The sequence below is a fragment of the Mustelus asterias genome, chromosome 6 (assembly GCF_964213995.1).
Source record: "Mustelus asterias chromosome 6, sMusAst1.hap1.1, whole genome shotgun sequence".
Lineage (NCBI taxonomy): Eukaryota > Metazoa > Chordata > Chondrichthyes > Carcharhiniformes > Triakidae > Mustelus > Mustelus asterias.
The window spans coordinates 95704564-95724149 of NC_135806.1; the positions used below are offsets into that span (position 1 = coordinate 95704564).

The 19586-nt window shown below is 44.8% G+C and overlaps 1 protein-coding gene and 1 pseudogene across 1 annotated transcript in view; one reads left to right on the plus strand and one right to left on the minus strand.

Annotated features, from left to right (window-relative positions):
• Positions 1-19586, plus strand: part of kiaa0825 (KIAA0825 ortholog) — a 406047-nt gene that overhangs the window by 218611 nt on the left and 167850 nt on the right. The gene's annotated exons all lie outside the window — the stretch shown is intronic.
• Positions 4358-5071, minus strand: LOC144495319 (thioredoxin-dependent peroxide reductase, mitochondrial pseudogene; annotated as a pseudogene).

Here is a 19586-nt window from a genome sequence, read left to right on the forward strand (position 1 = left end):
CCAGCCACAGATTACTCTTCTGGGACCTCTGCTATTTGTGATATATATAAATGATTTGGAAGAAGGTGTAACTGGTGTAATCAGCAAGTTTGCGGATGACACGAAGATGGCTGGAATTGCGGATAGCGAAGAGCATTGTCGGGCAATACAGCAGGATATAGATAGGCTGGAAAATTGGGCGGAGAGGTGGCAGATGGAGTTTAATCCGGATAAATGCGAAGTGATGCATTTTGGAAGAAATAATGTAGGGAGGAGTTATACAATAAATGGCAGCGTCATCAGGAGTATAGAAACACAGAGGGACCTAGGTGTGCAAGTCCACAAATCCTTGAAGGTGGCAACACAGGTGGAGAAGGTGGTGAAGAAGGCATATGGTATGCTTGCCTTTATAGGACGGGGTATAGAGTATAAAAGCTGGAATCTGATGATGCAGCTGTATAGAACGCTGGTTAGGCCACATTTGGAGTACTGCGTCCAGTTCTAGTCGCCGTACTACCAGAAGGACGTGGAGGCATTGGAGAGAGTGCAGAGAAGGTTTACCAGGATGTTGCCTGGTATGGAGGGTCTTAGCTATGAGGAGAGATTGGGTAGACTGGGGTTGTTCTCCTTGGAAAGACGGAGAATGAGGGGAGATCTAATAGAGGTATACAAGATTATGAAGGGTATAGATAGGGTGAACAGTGGGAAGCTTTTTCCCAGGTCGGAGGTGACGATCACGAGGGGTCACGGGCTCAAGCTGAGAGAGGCGAAGTATAACGCAGACATCAGAGGGACGTTTTTTACACAGAGGGTGGTGGGGGCCTGGAATGCGCTGCCAAGTAGGGTGGTGGAGGCAGGCACGCTGACATCGTTTAAGACTTACCTGGATAGTCACATGAGCAGGCTGGGAATGGAGGGATACAAACGATTGGTCTAGTTGGACTAAGGAGCGGCACAGGCTTGGAGGGCCGAAGGGCCTGTTTCCTGTGCTGTACTGTTCTTTGTTCTTTGTTCCCTGCAGAGGCAAGAGAGCGGGAGAGATGGCTGTGGTTGGTAGTGTACCAGTGATGGTGTATCCCTTTACACTGTGGAATCGGCCACGGTGGAATTGGCCGGTTCTGCTTCATCTTCTTCGCGAGGAATTGCTTCATCCTAAAGGTTTCGTGGGATGGCATAGCCGCATGTCCACTCCGGCAGGAGGGACCGGCTGCAGACTGGCAGCTGACCCCCACCCCCCAGAGGATGTGACCAGAGGATGCAACGTCACGCCCCCTCTCCCCTCTCCCCCCAGGGGATGATCGTCACACCCCCTGCCCCCCCCACCAGGGGATGATCGGTCACACACCCCCCCCCCCCACCCCTGATCAGAGGATGATCATCAGAGAGTCACTCTCTCCGCGTTCTGCTTTTTTTTTCGAGCCCAGGCGCACTCTGTCAGATTTTTTTCAAACTGCGCATGCTCAGTTCAGAGCTCCGATCGGTTCACCAGCACTAAGCCCCGCCCACAGCGCGAATCGGACCGGAGCCGGCAAAACGTGTATGGGCGCGCTGCAAAGAGGATTCCAGGCGCGGATCTATTTGACGCCAAGATTCAGCACTTAGGCTCAAAATGGTAAAATTCCCCCCATTGTATTGCTCAGAGTATCGGAGATTTGTTCAGCGAAGAATGCCCCAAAATATCGGGGGGGGGGGAGCGGCGTGGGGGCGTGGAGGAGGGAGGAATACTCCCATTTTACCGCCCTTTGGGCACTTAGTTTTGTTTTGGGAGAATCCCGGCCCTGATCTTGGAAGTGTGCTCAATGCCATCTTAGTATAGTTGTTTGCATGTACAAAGCAAATGACTATTGACATGTCGCAATGGATATAATAGAACATGCCATCGATGTGCAGCATTCCCCTCCCCCCCAATTGTGTTTTGCAGTGAAGGAGATGGCCCACCAAAGGCCAGCGGCAGGATCTCCTGGTCCCACTGCTGTCAACAAGCTTTCCTGTTGTTCACCCCCTCTATGGCTGGGGAACCTGCGGCAGAGTGTCACTGTCAGCGGGACCAGAAGATCCCGCCTAATGTTTCTGTTGCATGGACTACTTTTGGGAGCCCTGAGTGGGCATCAAGATTTGTGGTAGTATGTTGCATGCTATGCTCCCTGGCCATTATGAGCCCTTAACACCATCTGTTGGGAGGAAGTTGAAGAGATGAACAGGTATTTTGTGTCAGTCTTCAGAGTGGGAGACACAAATAACAGGCCAAAAATTGATGACAAGAAGCTTATGGCAGGTGAGGATCTAGAAACGATCATTATCACTAAAGAGGCAGTGTTAGGTAAGCTAATGGGGCTAAAGGTAGACAAGTCTTCTGGCCCTGATGGAATGCATCCCTGGGCACTAAAAGAGATGGCAGGGGAAATAGCAAATGCACTCGTGGTAATTTACCAAAATTCACTGGACTCTGGGGCAGTTCCAACAGATTGGAAAATGTGACGCCACTGTATAAAAAAGGAGGTAGACAAAAGGCGGGTAACTATAGGTGGGTTAGCTTAACTTCTGTAATGGGGAAAATGTTTGAATCTGTCATCACCGAAGAAATAGCGAAACATCTGGATAGACGTTGTTCCATTGAGAAGACATAGCATTTGTTCATGAAAGGCAGGTCTTGTTTAACTAATTTAGTGGAATTCTTTGATGACATAACAAGCGCGGTGGACAACAGGAAACCGGTGGATATGGTGTATCTGGATTTCCAGAAGGCATTTTGATTCTCTGATTCGACAAGGTGCTGCTGCATAAGATAGAGGTGCATGGTGTTACAGGTAAATGTATCCATGGACTCCATAGAATCCCTACAGTGTAGAAAGAGGCCATTCAGCCCATCGAGTCTGCACCGTCCATAATCCCACCCAGGCCCTATCTCCAAAACCCCACTTATTTACCCTGATAACCCCTTGATACTAAGGGGCAATTTAGCATGGCCAATCAACCTAACCCGCACAACTTTGGAGTGTGGGAAGAAACCGGAGCACCCAGAGGACATCCACGCAGACACGGGGAGAATGTGCAAACTCCACACAGACAGTGACCCGAGGCTGGAATTGAATCCGTGTCCCTGGCTCTGTGAGGCAGCAGTGCTAACCACTGTGCCACCGTGCTGCCCTCTTTTTTTACATTTAAATAAACTGAATTTATTTTGTATAAAATGAATTTATTTTATAAATCACTTTAGACTTTCAATACATTTCTAATACATGGTTAGCTACTAGTGGCAGATTACAGAGGGACATAGATAAGCTGCAGAGCTGGGCTCAGAAGTGGCAAATGGAGTTTAATGCGGAAAAGTGTGAGGTGATTCACTTTGGAAGGAGTAACAGGAATACAGAGTACTGGGCTAATGGTAAGATACTTGGTAGTGTGGATGAACAGAGGGATCTGGGTGTCCATGTGCATAGATCCCTGAAAGTTGGCACCCAGGTTGATAGGGTTGTTAAGAAGGCGTACGGTGTGTTAGCTTTTATTGGTAGAGGGATTGAGTTTCGGAGCCAGGAGGTCATGCTGCAACTGTACAAAACTCTGGTGCGGCCCCATTTGGAGTATTGCGTACAGTTCTGGTCGCCGTATTATAGGAAAGATGTGGATGTGTTGGAAAGGGTGCAGAGGAGATTTACCAGGATGTTGCCTGATATGGTGGGAAAATCGTATGAGGAAAGGCTGAGGGGCTTGAGGTTGTTTTCGTTAGAGAGAAGAAGGTTAAGAGGTGATTTAATAGAGGCATACAAGATGATCAGAGGATTAGATAGGGTGGATAGTGAGAGCCTTTTTCCTCGGATGGTGATGGCTAACACGAGGGGACAGAGCTTTAAATTGAGGGGTGAGAGATATAGGACAGATGTTAGAGGTAGGTTCTTTACTCAGAGCGTAGTAAGGGCGTGGAGTGCCCTGCCTGCAGCAGTAGTGGACTTGTCAACATTAAGAGCATTCAAATGGTTATTGGATAAACATATGGATGATATTGGAATAGTGTAGATTAGAGGGGCTTTAGATTGGTTCCACTGGTCGGCGCAACATCGAGGGCCGAAGGGCCTGTACTGCGCTGTAATGTTCTATGTACTATCTCAACTTTAAATGGTCATGATATTTTGCCAGATTTTAATTCTTCTGCCCTACTTCAGGGTATAAAGATTTTTAAACAATGAGTGAGCATTCCGTATAGTATAGTGTTCATCTTCTTTTAATCGATAACTTTCACTGGACAAACATTTCAAATATAGTACTTGGATCTGGTAAACTTTAATTCGACATCCAACACCACTGTCAGGTAAAGAAAACATTTATCTCTGTAAATACTTACTCCCAATAGTCCAAACCAAACAAAAGTAATGTATGCAAATTACTCCTTGACCTTTGCAAAGTACTCTTTCGAAGCTTCTGGAGAAGACTTGATCGTTGGAGAATGAGATGCCCAATCAGCTGGGCAAACCTCTCCATGGTTTTCCACAAACCGGAAGGTCTTAACTAAGCAGAGAACCTCTTCAATACTGCGACTACAGGCAGATCATTGATGCCGATGTGCTTGACCTCTCAGAGCAATACCAGAGTTTTCCAATAACACTCCATAATCCTGAGAGTTTTGCTTTGTTAAATCAAACAACAATGGTATATTCAGATGCCCAAGACCCCCACTCTTTCTTGGAATGTTGATCCAGGCAAGATGGGAGAAATAAGAATCTACCGAAACATCAATTACTTCATAGTTTACATCATGGAACTCATTTGCTTTGTTACTAAATGTAGTGATCTCAGTTGGGCAGACAAAAGTGAAATCCAGAGGATAGAAGAAGAGGACCAGATACATGCCCTTGTCGTCATCCAAATTGATCTCTTTGAACTCACCGTTGATCACTGCAGTGCCCTTGAAAAATGAAGCATGTTGGGTAACAACAGGAGTAAAGTTTGAATAAGTTGTGCTGAAGCTGCATTTATGATTTATGAAAGAGGTTGGAATCCTCCAGTCTGCTTCATGTTTCTGAATGCAGAGCCGTAGGACAGCTGCGGAAACTCCCCTGGCATATAAACATGCTCGGTAAAGCCCAACCGCCGCCATCCTGCTGACCCCTGCTCCCGGTGCCACGCTCCGCCGCACCAACTGCAACCACTTCCCCAGCCTCAAAAATCAGCACCCCATACGGAAACACCACTTAGCATGGATAGAGGATTGGTTAACTAAGAGAAAGTGAAGAGTGGGGATAATTGGGTGTTTTTCTGGTTGGCAATCAGTGACTAGTGGTGTGCCTCAGAGATCAGTGTTGGGACTGCAATTGTTTACAATTTACATAGATGATTTGGAGTTGGCGACCAAGCGTAGCATGTCAATGTTCAGAGATGACACTCAGATGAGTAGTAGAGCAAAGTGTGTAGAGGACACTGAATGTATGTAAAGGGATATAGATTGTTTAAGTGAGTGGGCAAGGATCTGGCAGGTGGAATACAATGTTGGTAAATGTGAAGTCATCCATTTTGGTAGGAATAGCAGCAAAATGGACTATTAATTAAATGATAAAAAATTGCAGCATGCTGCTGTGCAGAGGGATCTGGATGTTCTTGTGCGTGAATCAAAAAAAATTGGTTTGCAGATGCAGCAGGTAATTAAGAAGGCAAATGGAATTTTGTCCTTCATTGCTAGAGGGATGGAGTTTAAAAACAGAGAGGTTATGATGCTGCTGTATAACGCGCTGGTGAGGCCACACCTGGAGTAGAAACATAGAAAAACTACAGCACAAAACAGGCCCTTCGGCCGCACAAGTTGTGCCGAACATATCCCTACCTTCTAGGCCTACCTATAAGCCTCCATCCTATTAAGTCCCATGTACTCATCCAGGAGTCTCTTAAAAGACCCTATTGCATTTGCCTCCATCACCACTGACGGCAGCCGATTCCACTCGCCCACCACCCTCTGTGTGAAAAACTTCCCCCTAACATTTCCCCTGTACCTACCCCCCAGCACCTTAAACCTGTGTCCTCTCGTAGCAGCCATTTCCACCCTGGGAAAAAGCCTCTGAGAGTCCACCCGATCTATGCCTCTCAACATCTTATATACCTCTATTAGATCTCCTCTCATCCTACGTCTCTCCAAGGAGAAAAGACCGAGCTCCCTCAGCCTATCCTCATAAGGCATGCCACTCAATCCAGGCAACATCCTTGTAAATCTCCTCTGCACCCTTTCAATCTTTTCCACATCCTTCCTGTAATGAGGTGACCAAAACTGAGCACAGTACTCCAAGTGGGGTCTGACGAGGGTCTTATATAGCTGCATCATTATCCCCGGACTCCTAAACTCAATCCCTCGATTGATAAAGGCCAGCACACCATACGCCTTCTTAACCACCTCCTCCACCTGCGGGGCCGATTTTAGAGTCCTATGGACCCGGACCCCAAGGTCCTTCTGATCCTCTACAGTACTAAGAGTCTTTCCCTTTATATTGTACTCCTTCATCCCATTTGACCTGCCAAAATGGACCACTACGCATTTATCTGGGTTGAAGTCCATCTGCCACTTCTCCACCCAGTCTTGCATCCTATCTATGTCCCTCTGTAACTTCTGACATCCCTCCAGACTATCCACAACCCCACCAACCTTCGTGTCGTCGGCAAACTTACCAACCCATCCCTCCACTTCCTCATCCAGGTCATTTATGAAAATGACAAACAGCAAGGGTCCCAGAACAGATCCCTGGGGCACACCACTGGTGACCGACCTCCATTTAGAAAAAGACCCATCTATACCCACTCTCTGCCTCCTTTGGGCAAGCCAGTTCTGGATCCACAGGGCAGCAGCCCCTTGGATCCCATGCCCTCTCACTTTTTCTAGAAGCCTTGCATGGGGGACCTTATCGAACGCCTTGCTAAAATCTATATAAACCATATCTACCGCTTTCCCTTTGTCAATGTGTTTAGTCACATTTTCGAAGAACTCCACCAGGCTCATAAGGCACGAACAGAGTACCGTTTTATAGTTTTGGTCTCCTTACTTGAGAAAGGATATACTGGCACTGGAGGGGGTGCAAAGGAGATTCACTAGGTTGATTCTGGAGTTGAGAGGGTTGGCTTATGAGAAGAGACTGAGTAGACTGGGATTTTAGAAAAATTTAGAAGAATGAGGAGGGATCTTATAGAAACATATAAGATTATGAAGGGAATAGATAAGATAGAAGCAGGGAGGTTGTTTTCACTGGCAGATGAAACCCGAACTAGGGGGCATAGCCTCAAAATAAGGGAGAGCAGATTTAGGACTGAGTTGAGGAGGAACTTCTTCACCCAAAGGGTTGTGAATTGTGGAATTCCCTGCCCAGTGAAGCAGTGTAGGCTACCTCGCTGAATGCTTTTAAGGCAAGGATAGATAGATATTTGATCAATAAAGGAATTAAGGGTTATGGTGAGCAGGCGGGTAAGTGGAGCTGAGTGCACGAAAAGATCAGTCATGCTCTTATTGAATGGCGGAGCAGGCTTGAGGGGCCAAATGGCCTACTCCTGCTCCTAGTTCTTATGTTCTTATTAGGTGCAAGTACCACAGGAAAAGGATGAGAGGATAGACTTCTGCTATCTGCCTGATCTGCACAAGATCAAATGATACACAAGCAATACTATTAAACTTAATCATAACTCCTCATTCACAACTGCCTCTCATTCCTTACCTTTCATTTAATCAGTGACAATTATGTCATCTCTTTGTGACAACACAGAAATAAAAGCCACCAGAAAATGCATATTCTAATCCAAATTTATAAATTAAATAATGACCTAATGCACAACAAATTTATTGTCATTATGCATTTCCTTTGTGCCTCTTCCATGTGCCTTTATCTTTTCTAGTGCTGCTACAAGGTGCTTGCCCATTGAGTGCAGCAGTGATAGTGGTAGGTTGCACACCATCAACAGCAAGGGCACTGGCAGAGTGGTGAAGTGGGAGCATGTTCTGGTTGTGGAGTGGCACCTCAGCAATCCTAATAATCTGTTGGAGTACAGATAGATTCACAGCTTAGATGCATTTTGAATACTAGTATCCAAACCCTGGTGGTAGCAGCCTGAATTTCTACTGCAGTTCTCAGACTTCTTTCTCCCCTAGATACTCGTGAACGGCATGTTTTGTCTGTATGGCGCCCAAGAAACAATACTTTTCACTGCATCCCAATTGTGACAATAATAATTCAAATCAAATCAACTTTGGTAGAATCCACTTTGCTGCAATAGAAGCTGAGACATTGACAGATGCTTCATCATGCTGATTTCCATATATATGCTGATAGAGGTGATCACCCACTCCATGTTGTAAATGTTAGGCTCCAAAGTCTGAGCACACACAGCCTCTGATGCTCAAGTAGAGGCAGGAGGGTCCTAGGGATCGGATAGTCGGAAATCTGCTGGATCCCAAGACATAGCTGTGTCCCAGCCAGGTTCCTCTGGGTATAGAACATAGAACATAGAACATAGAACATTACAGCGCAGAACAGGCCCTTCGGCCCACGATGTTGCACCGACCAGTTAAAAAAAAACTGTGACCCTCCAACCTAAACCAATTTCTTTTCGTCCATGAACCTATCTACGGATCTCTTAAACGCCCCCAAACTAGGCGCATTTACAACTGATGCTGGCAGGGCATTCCAATCCCTCACCACCCTCTGGGTAAAGAACCTACCCCTGACATCGGTTCTATAACTACCCCCCCTCAATTTAAAGCCATGCCCCCTCGTGCTGGATTTCTCCATCAGAGGAAAAAGGCTATCACTATCCACCCTATCTAAACCTCTAATCATCTTATATGTTTCAATAAGATCCCCTCTTAGCCGCCGCCTTTCCAGCGAAAACAATCCCAAATCCCTCAGCCTCTCCTCATAGGATCTCCCCTCCATACCAGGCAACATCCTGGTAAACCTCCTCTGCACCCTCTCCAAAGCCTCCACATCCTTCCTGTAATGTGGGGACCAGAACTGCACACAGTACTCCAAGTGCGGCCGCACCAGAGTTGTGTACAGTTGCAACATAACGCTACGACTCCTAAATTCAATCCCCCTACCAATAAACGCCAAGACACCATATGCCTTCTTAACAACCTTATCTACTTGATTCCCAACTTTCAGGGATCTATGCACACATACACCTAGATCCCTCTGCTCCTCCACACTATTCAAAGTCCTCCCGTTAGCCCTATACTCAACACATCTGTTATTCCTACCAAAGTGAATTACCTCACACTTCTCCGCATTAAACTCCATCCGCCACCTCTCGGCCCAACTTTGCAACCTGCCTAAGTCTTCCTGCAAACTACGACACCCTTCCTCACTGTCTACCACACCACCGACTTTGGTGTCATCAGCAAATTTGCTAATCCACCCAACTATACCCTCATCCAGATCATTAATAAATATTACAAACAGCAGTGGCCCCAAAACAGATCCCTGAGGTACACCACTTGTAACCGCACTCCATGATGAATATTTACTATCAACCACCACCCTCTGTTTCCTATCCGCTAGCCAATTCCTGATCCAATTTCCTAGATCACCCCCAATCCCATACATCTGCATTTTCTGCAGAAGCCTACCATGGTGAACCTTATCAAACGCCTTACTAAAATCCATATATACCACGTCCACTGCCTTGCCCCCATCCACCTCCTTGGTCACTTTCTCAAAAAACTCAATAAGGTTAGTAAGGCACGACCTACCTGCCACAAAACCAAGCTGACTATCACCTATCAATTCATTACTCTCCAAATAACTATAAATCCTATCCCTTATAATTTTTTCCAACATCTTGCCGACAACAGAAGTGAGACTCACCGGTCTATAATTCCCGGGGAAGTCTCTGTTCCCCTTCTTAAACAATGGGACAACATTCGCTAACCTCCAATCTTCTGGTACTATACCAGAGGCCAACGACGACCTGAAGATCAGAGCCAGAGGCTCTGCAATCACTTCTCTTGCCTCCCAGAGAATCCTTGGATAAATCCCATCCGGACCAGGGGATTTATCTATTTTCAGACCCTCCAGAATATCCTGCACATCCTCCTTATCAACTGTAATACTGTCTATTCTACTCCCCTGCAACCCAGTGTCCTCCTCAGCTATATTCATGTCCCCTTGCGTGAACACCGAAGAGAAATATTGGTTCAATGCTTCACCAATCTCCTCCGGTTCCACACATAACTTCCCTCTGCCATCTATAACTGGCCCTAAACTTGCCCTAACCAACCTTCTGTTCTTGACATACCTATAGAACCTATGTATACCTATGTTTGTCCCTTAGCTGGTGGAGATGCTAAGGCAGAGCTAGGAATACCAGGAGAGGTGAAACTGCAGGGCCAAATGGAGGAGTCCCAAAGCCTTCAGTTACAGAAGATATTGCTGGCGATGCGTGGTACCCAGGACAACTCTGCAAGGGTGTCATCTACAATGGAAAGCTGGGGCAAGATGTCAAATCCATGACCAGATAACTCTGGAGCATGACTTGGTCCATAAGGACCATGTCTGAGGGGTTCAACACCATGGTGCAGTCAATGGCAGGCCTACAGGACTGGCAGCACCAGATGACATTGAGGCTTCTGGAGTTCACTCCAGCTGCTCGTCCACCCCATGGAGTAACCCAGGGTCCCATGAGCACCTGGAGGGAGGAGGATCTGCTAGAGCACAACCCGGGGCCTTCAACCCACAACAGCCTGGTAGTGACCAGCCTCCTGAATTCTCACCTCCTGATACTGGTGAAACGCAGGGCAGTGAGTGACGCAGCAACACCAGTGACACCCGAGAGTAGGCCGGGGCCCTCCAGATCCAGAACTTCCATAGTATACCTGCCAAGGGCATCTCAGGCAACAGGGCGTGGAAGGCAGCAGGCAGTCTCAACTACTGATGTGAATCCTGGGAATAAACCTGGACATAGTGGGAGGGTACGCAAGTATAAGGAATTGCTGGGGCACAGGATGGGCATGGGCAAAGTGAGGCCCAGATCATTGGAGGGCTTTAGCACTTGTAAGATCTGCGCGTCATTATTAAATACTATTGTTCTTCACAACTTTAAGGCCTCACTTTACCCTTCTCCTCATCTGGGCACAGCTGTTCTCACAGGCCCTCAATTTCAGGCAGCGCTTTTCACAATGCAGGCAAGAATGAGTTTCTGATTTTGTTGGGACAGACTAGCCTTTCTAGCTTTCCTTTTGTCCTTTGCTCCCTCTATTCTTTGCTGTTCAAAAAACAATAGCACCTCTTACGATTGTTCCCCAGATAGATCTTTCTTGTGCAATTTTCTCCCAATCTGTCGTGGACATGCCACATTTCCTGAGCTTTGCCTTCAAGTAGTCCTTAAACTTTAATCTTGGTCTACCTCATAGACCAAGTTTAAGTTGTCAGTCATTTGTACTACATTTCCATTCCCTCTGAGCTGGGCGCTGTTGATGAGTGCTTCAATTCCAGTCATTTCTGCTCATTGAAATTTATTTTGCATTCAACAAGGATCAGGCCATTAGTACCTCTGTCTTTCTTCAGCCCACTTTGATTTTCCGGCAGTACATGTTCTGCTATGTGGCTTACCAGTCTGTTAGATCGAACTTCTGCTAGAATCTTACCAGCTATCACAAGCAGCGAACTTCCTCTGTGGTTGTCACATATAGGTGTTTTGCCCCTTTCCTTTCTGCAAGTTAACAATCTTAGCATCCTGAGGAGTTTTCAGAAATAGTTTGTTGATCCCTCATTCTGTGATTTAATTGTGAGCTGATGGCAAGCTGGGATTTCCACAATTTGTAAATTTCTCCTGGAATTCTGTCTAAGCCTGAACTTTCCTTGAGGGTAAGGACCTGATGGCTTTGTCAACCACCACAACAGAGGGCCTGTCCAGTTTTTCATAATTGGCCAATCTGAAAGTCTGTCAATAGCTATCCTATTTATGATGGATGGGCAATTACAATACTCTTTAATAACGGTCCTATCCATCAGGCGAGATTCCCTCTCAATGCTGAGAACAGGTGAGTTACCGCATGAGGGAGGACCATACACAATCTTCTGGACTTTAGAGAAAATCCGCACGTCGTGCTCATCAGAATAGACTTGAAGTTCTCGCTTGTTTGGCCCACTGTGCATCTTGCATCCTATGCAACTTCTGGCAGGTTCCTTTGCTAGGTTGGAGTGATTTCTTAGCAGTGGCTGTATCTTTTCTTTTCAGCAATCTGCATATGCCAGATTTTTGTAGTAGTTCCTTAATTTGATCATTGTTCTCATTGAATCAATCTCACTGGTTCTGACAGTGCATCTGAGGCCAAATATTGTATACTATAATGCCATACTGGGGTGCATGCATACTACATTTCCAGCCCAAGAAGGAAGGGCAAATAACGGGATTTAGTTCTGGGAAATTGGAGCATGTTTCAGGAGGGGAGCATTTGGGGAACATAATTTATTAGGTTTAGAATAGTTATGGAAACACTCAAGGAACAATCAAGCAAAAAATATTTAACAAAAGGAGGACTAATTTTAGTGATTTAAAAAGAGATTTGGTCCAGGTACTATGGACTGTGAAAAGTGCCCAGTGTACCTCAGATTACCCTAGAAGGGTTAGCTATCTCAATATGTGAGCAACAGGTGAAGCTAGATATTTCATGCTGCTATCACAAGTGGTGTTCACCACTAAAAGGATGCTGCTGTCAAGCCAAAAAGACGTTCTGCTGATGAGTAATGTGGTATATGATTTTCAGTGCTTATGTGATGCTAGGTATGCAGTCCGTATGCCTCAAAGACGAGCGGATAATATCAAACAGCATGTCACTTCGGCTGTTTGCAGTAGGTAAAGTGCTTATAAAATTTAAAGCATGAGGTGGGATTTTCCAGCCGCGCTCACCCCAAGACTAGAAAATCCCACCTGAGGTCAACATGACAGGCAGGTTGGGAAAATTCCATCCATAGTGTCCAACATTAGGTATGATTTCACAATTGGACAACATTTGCTAAATTAACCCTGAGTGTGTTAAGAATTACGCTGACAATCAATTTAAGATTATCAGTCAGGTCTACAACATGGTGCACTTATGTCTGCTTGAAGCTACATATATTAATACACATGGATCTGTTCTTTGCAGACAGAAAGAGCATGTATACACATTTGCTGTGATTCTTCAATCCTGCTGCACTAATTTTTTTTGTGCAGTGGGCTGGGAGATTCCCGCGCCAGCTGATTCACGGGGTTTGCACAAGCGTTCGTGACCTGCTTACATCTCCCAGTGCTAGATTTCTGGCGGCGTCTGTTCCATGCCGGAAATCGGTGTGGAGGCGCAAAGCCCATTTACATGGTCATTGTAATAGAATTTAAATATGATTAGCAGGCCTGGGACTGAAGTCTCCGGGCCCGCTAGCATCTCCCATCCCGCCAGAGTATTTCACTCCAGCAGGGATTATCGTAGCTCCCCACTTTGTGGGAGCTAGTGGCCTGAACCAGCTAGAGTGAAGAAGGAGCAATCGGGGTCCTCCAGAGGGTCGGGCAACAGGGGACGGCCCCTGGGCATTGGCACCCTGGCAGTTCCAGCCTGTGCCCTGACACATCCCAAAAAGCAAAGTGCTGATGCCCAGAGGGCACCTTGGCACTGCCCATTGGGCATAGGGCAGTGACAAGGGGATGGAGCCTGATGGGGCGGGGTCTAGGGTGGGATCAGTAGGGGTGGGGGTCCTGCTGCCACTCTGCATAGGGATCAGTGGGGGAAACAGGGAGGCCAGCGATCGGGGCTGGGAGGCAGGGGGGGACAGCCAGGGGGGCGGTGAGCCTGCTGGGGGAGGGGTCAAAGCTGCGGAGGGGGTGACTGTCACGGGTTGGAGATTGTGGCGGGGCAGGGGAGGGGGGGTTAAGGGCTCCCAGGAATGGTCAGTGGGCCAGCAATCGAGCCTTGGGGGGTGGTGGAGGGCTGGCATTGCGGGATCACGGGGCTGGCCAGCGATCGAGCTGGCCAGCAATCAGGAGGCTATCAATGCGGGGCCACTGCACATGCGCCGATTTCAGAACTGACAGATCGGCGCATGCGCAGTAGCCTGCTCAGCGCGCTGATTTCAGCCTCTCCGGTGGGGATAGGCCCCGCCCTCTGAAATTTAATGATATTCACACTGGTGGCCTTTGCAGTGTACAGAGTGTGGGAAATTCTTCTCTGAACTCCCACTGAAAAGAACAGCGTGAATTACTCCAGTTTTCACGCAAATTCGACACTTAGAAATTTTTTGGGAGAATTCCACCCATTGTTCCTATTTCAACTAAACAAAACTCTCAGGGCAGAATTTTCTCATCCTGCCCGCCATGGGAATCGTAGCAAGCAGAGAGTGGACCATGCAAACGTCTGTTGAACTCGGACGCGATTTTCCGGTCTTGGGGTGAGCGCGACCAGAATATCCCACTCCCAGTCGTCAGTTAACTGGTGCATTCTTCATGATAATCAAAGTCCACTTGCCAACCAATCAGCATTCTCTTCTCATGAAGGATAAATTGTTGTTCTCCTTACATTTGGTATTCTTGAAATTTGCTCTGATGAGTGCAAATGAAAAGCTTTGCCAACTTATGTCTTTTTTCAACAATATATCAAATAGGGATATACATTAGTGGCCTGGACATGAAGTCCAGAAATGTAGTAAACAATAAAGAGCATATTAACAGACTTCAGGATAAAAATAGATGGAGGGGTGAAATGGACAAACTCTTAGCAGGAGCAATTTAATTCAAAGAAGTGTAAAGTGATACATTTTAATTGGAAGACTGAGGAGAGCCAACTTTACTACATGATGCGATTTTAAAGGGAGCAGAGGGACAGAGAGAATGGGATATGTTCCAAATCTTTTTGAAGGCAGCAAAGCAAGTTGAAATGGCATACACGGATAGATCATATATTAAAATTAAAATACAAAAGTTTTTTTTAATTGGATGGTTTGAGGGGCAGCGTGATTGGACACCATGCAACTATGGATTTCTATGGTTCCATTGGTAATTTCAGAGCTGACAGCTGGAGGAGATTTTCATCCTGTACATTAGAATGGAATGCAAGGTAATATGACTGCATTTCTAAGTATTTTTCAAGACTCAAACCAGTTGCATGTAAGGAGATTTGTAATTTGCAGTTTTATATGAATTACTTGAATGCGTTGTTAGACAAATTAATTTTGTACTGATAATTAAAATAACTAATTACATTCAGTTTTACAAATGGCATGGTTATTTTTCTCTGATATATGTTCTCATGTAACCATTATTGTTCCCATAAGGTTAAGTATGTTGGGCTATTTTTAAACTACTACTTTCACATTGACAAGAAGCAGCATAACTTGTTCTGATCTGAGCCAAACTGAAACCATAAGGTTTGTGACTATTTTCAGTGTATAGTCTCAGACTACAAGGAGTTTGGCACTAGACATAGTTTAATGTGAAGCTGTGCTTCAAAATTATGCAGGTGGAATTGGACTACCTTAGATCCAGCACATTTAAATTAAATGTTAATGTGATGAGGTTGGACAATGCAGTCTGTTCACTCAGAGCATTAAAAGTTGCTAACTGGAGAGTCATAGAATCCCTGCAGTGCAGAAAGAGGCCATTCAGCCCGTCGAGTCTGCACCGATTCTGAAAGAGCATCCCACCCAGGTGTCTCCCCTCCACCCTAACCCTGTAAACCCTGTGCATTTACCATGGCTAATCCACCGAGCTTGCACATCTTGGGACAGTAAGGGGCAATTTAGCACGGCCAATCTACCTAACCTGCATATCTTTCGATGAGAGTGGAGCTGTGCATGTTAAATTTCACATTAAGTTCATAAACAAAGGATATTTTGATCTTGCATTCTTAAAGACTCCACTGCAAATTGCAACTGGCAATATTACCCTGGACTGCCACCTAATATTGCTCTATACAGTTACCTGCTGCAAATACCTGTTTAATATAGTGGAAGTTTTAGACTTAAATGGAAATATAACCTAATATTTAAGTGTCAGAGTAAAGCATTAGCAATGATTGACAACAGTAACCAAAAGCATTGGTATATGCAGTATCAAAATTAGTTACACCAAGAAATTTTAGAAGCAATTCAGTCGACTTTTAATTATTGATGTAGAATGAATGGAAGTTTTACTGTTCAATTTGCTTAAGCTTCAGTTTGAAATGAAATAGCTTTTAATGCATTTTGAAATGTGATAGATATGTGCTCTTCTTTCAAAATTAATTTATTTCTATGGCAACATTAAAATTATACTGCAACTTTTTGGATGCTGAGGTTTGAAATAAAATTTAAAACGATTAAAAATCACCCATTTTGAGGCAATGTTGATATATTACTTTAAATGTGAAGATACTGTTGGTTATAAATTATAGCCATATGTTGAAATTTGTCCAAAAATATATCAATTGTTTCCACTTTAAGTATCATCAGCACATGAACTGTTTTTTTTGAAGATATAAAATTTTCAGAGTATTGAAATTACTTCTTACTTCAGGATTTTCACTGTTTGCTCTAATGTTTATCCTTGCAAATTTGCCTTTTTAAACAGCCAATAAGTAATTCATCTTGAAAATTGCCCCAATTTTCTGAAGAACATGGTAAAGGTTATCAATTAACTTTTCTAAAATATCCTGTATTGTTTTATGAAAGGTCCTTTATCTCAGCACAACATTTGAAATAGTCACTCAGAAACTTGACATTATGTGGAGTGTCATTGAGGAAGGTCTTATGCTTCTTTAAATTGACAGGTTGGGACAAAACTGCATTCATGTAACTTGAATAAATCTTTTATCTAGTTTAACATGCGTTTTGGCTTGTCTAGACAGTGACATATTGAGGTTTTCATTAGCTTTAAACAGGTGTGGCTTTCTTTACGGAAGATACCTTCCTGGCGTTGCACTGAAGGCAAATAAATCACTGAAGCCCAAAAAGGCCGCGGCCCTCCTTCAGATGGTGGTGATGAGTTGAAAGACTCATTAATCAAAGCCAAAGTCACAGGTGTGATGGCTTTCCCAGAAACTGCCAACAGACTGTGAAAGTCACAACTAACACACTGAACTGTCAATGAGTCAAGCCATAAACCATTATAACCGATATCTCATACACTTAGAAATAAAAATATTCATTTCAATAATGTGGGCTTTTTAAAAATTCTGTTAGGTATTTCAATTGTCACACATTAAGAGAAAGCATTGCTCTTTATTTGAACTGATTAAAAGAGGCGACAAATAATTTTTAAGACTGAAGTTTCATCTCAGTTGATTAAATGGTTGGTTTAACAGCCAACTACAGCAACATATTCATGACATCTCACTAAATGGTAAAAGGCCAGCTGTTTATTTAATACTGCTTAGAGAAGTTGTAATGTGTTTCATTCATTAGTCCCATTTGTCACATTGACAGTTTACCATGGTTTATTTTCAAGGTTGTGTAGGAACATTCTGTTGGAAAAGATGTGGCAACATGACTTGATGTGTGAAAACTTTGTGGTTCACATAACAATGTTGGGCAGAATTTTCATCCCCAGGTCCTGATTGTGCCATTGGTATGAAATATGGGTTGGGAAGCCATAAGTGCCAGTAGTTTGGTTCGAAAGGCGCTTATGGAGGAGGAGGTCAATTAAGTGGCCTGAGGTCAATGAAAAATGGAAGGTGGGTTTCTGAGGTTGATGAGATTCTGCCCTGGAAGTTCAGCAGCCCCAGTGTTACAAGGAGCACCACCAATAAAAAGCGCCTCAAAATGAAGGCACCCTCTAAAGAATTTCCAAAAAGTAAAAGATGGTCACAGCTGCCGCCGGGAATCTGCCTTCATTCATCAACCAGTTTTCAGTCTCAATGGGGGCTCACATGCTTCTGGAATGCTCTGGTCAGTGCCCTCAATTAACAATTTGATTGAGCTAACTGATCAGTGCTGTTGGAAATCAGGTAGCTGTCACTCACCAAACCCTTGCAGCTTCCCTCAAATTTACCTGGACATGGGGCTCTGACCATAGATCAGCACACTTGCCAGTAGCAGGACATTGCTGGCACACCTGCTTCATTCCACATCTCCAAAATCCAACCCAGAATGTCCATATTAAAAAAATATAGTGAAGAATGAAGATGGTAGGCATGAAAGACTGGAACACTAATGGACTTTTAGATCCAGTTCTTTGGATGTACAGTGTATCTTCCAAAAAATTGTATTCCCTTTTGGACTAATTCTAACAAAGAATAAGAATAAGTCCTTGGAGCCTCTTGGATCCCACACAGAGCCAGACTATGGGACTACATTTGACACAGAGGAAATGGTCCCTTTCTCTCGAAGTTGACCTGCTTAGTCTGTTAGAGAAGCACACCATGGCTTTTGTTTCTATTATTGTGCAGTTGGGTATCACTGAGGGACAGTATGTGGGAAGTTGTTTGCACCTCATTGATGTACAGAAGAGTCACGAGACTGAGATAATCCTTTCCCATTACAACTGGCACCTGTAGGGACCTGCTGCTGGTTGCATCTCTGGAAATAATTCTGGGGCAGCCTGTTCTCATCTTTCATGTTTCACTGGCATCTTATTCTGATGGGGATAGGTAGATATGGGGATCGGGATAGGTATATAGGTAGATATGGGGATAGGGATAGGTATATAGGTAGATATGGGGATGGGGATAGGTAGAGGCCTGACATGTGCTGCAGACCTGAATGATAGCAGCATCATGCAGCTGTGATTTCTGATTGGTGTGGTTCTCTTAATTTTTATCATTATGATTTTCCTTCCTCTGTCCTGCTTGTGTGATTTGTTGGATCTGTAAGAAGGGTGGCTAAAAGAATGGAAGTTGCTGAATACATGAAAGATAGCTAAGCGGGTAGAAGAGTGTGAAGGTGTGATGTTTTACAGGGATGTTAGGGTGACATTGCAGGTGATCATTTAGTAGCCTAATCTGTCACGGTAATATTGCCATCAGTACCTCCCCCCATACAAGCTTTGTAACCTCTCCATAAGTTGTCTGACCTTATCTCCAAGTGGGTGAGAAATTTAAAGATAGGAAACCTCTTCCCAGCTGTAGATATTGTGTGCCAATTTCTTCTGCAGGGAAAATAAACTGGCAATTAATAATCACAAAATCACAGAATTGTTATTGCACAGAGGGCGACTTGGCCCATCATGTCTGCACCAATTCTCCATATGAGCAGTAAGGAGTATTTGGAAGCAGCATGGGAGGGGTAAAGTAATAGATATGGGATGGAATTTTCCCCCAAAAATGAAGTGTCATTTTGAGCAAGAAAACCGGTTTGATTCACAGATCAGATCACAATTTTCCCGCAGTTGGTGCATTGAAAGAACCCCACGTGAATCATGTCGATTTGGAGTCCCCAGGCATGTGAGTTGCCCAAACTGGCTTGCAGCTATGCACTGTTAGCAAGGGGAGCTTCATTTAAACACTCCCTCTGCACACACAGTTAGTCATGCCAGGACGATGGCAGCACGGAGAGCAGCTCCATGCTTCATAGAGGCAGACCTGACAAGGCGTCTGGACACAGTGGAGGAGAATTAGGCTACCCTGAACTCCTGAGTGGGTAGAAGACTCAGAAGCAGGGAAGCCAATGCAGCCGGGTTGCAGTGACACTAAGGACTGCTGTCCAATG